This window comes from Nannospalax galili, unplaced genomic scaffold, assembly GCF_000622305.1.
Source record: "Nannospalax galili isolate Female #2095 unplaced genomic scaffold, S.galili_v1.0 scaffold1080, whole genome shotgun sequence".
Classification (NCBI taxonomy): Eukaryota; Metazoa; Chordata; class Mammalia; order Rodentia; family Spalacidae; genus Nannospalax; species Nannospalax galili.
In genome coordinates this window covers 443327-444071 of record NW_008347121.1, presented here as the reverse complement: position 1 = coordinate 444071, position 745 = coordinate 443327, and positions in this window count along the sequence as shown.

Below are 745 nucleotides of genomic sequence, written 5' to 3'. Positions count from 1 at the left end.
CTCAAGCCTTCAAGTTTAGGTCTGCTTCTTTTTGTAAACTTTATGTGTCTTTGTGGCTTACTTTTTGGGCATGAAAAGCTGGTTCCTCTAAGCTTCCAATTCTTTCTTTTGATTCTATATTGAAGTGGCCGGATTGCTTTTGTCTTTAGGAGTTCCCACAGAGGTGGAAGTCAGATGAGGATCAGATGCTCTCAGGATATCTCCTAAGGTCTGGATGTCTCCAAGAAAGATTTTGGCCTCAAAATCCCAGGAATTTTGGGGTTGGACTGGCCTGGAAACCGGGCCCAGGAAAGATGCTGGTCTAGGGCAACTGGTGGCCATGCCATCCAGAGATGCAAAGGAAGATGGGGGCGGAGGAGGCCCCAAGGGCTCCTGGGGACTGCACTGAGGAGCTGGGTTGGTCTGGATGCAAAGGATCAGGAAGAGGAAAGGTCAGCCAGGCATCCAGGAAAGAGGCTGGCGTGTTGTGCAGGCCCAGTGAAGCAGAGGGAGGTGAGGGCAGGGCCAGGCCCAGAGTGCTCCTGGGTTCCAGAGATGGAACTGGGTTGGTCTGGATGCAAAGAACCAGGAAGCAGTGGTGGTTCTCCAGGTGTCTGGGGCACCAAGACAAGGAATGGGACAGGACCCAGGCTAGGAGGAGAGATCAGCGGGGAAGATGGGAGGGTGAATGAGGCTGGGGGAGTCAAGGCGCAGAGGGTGTGATTGACTTACGCTGGAGAGAGACTTGTGTGTCAGAGAGGCCTGT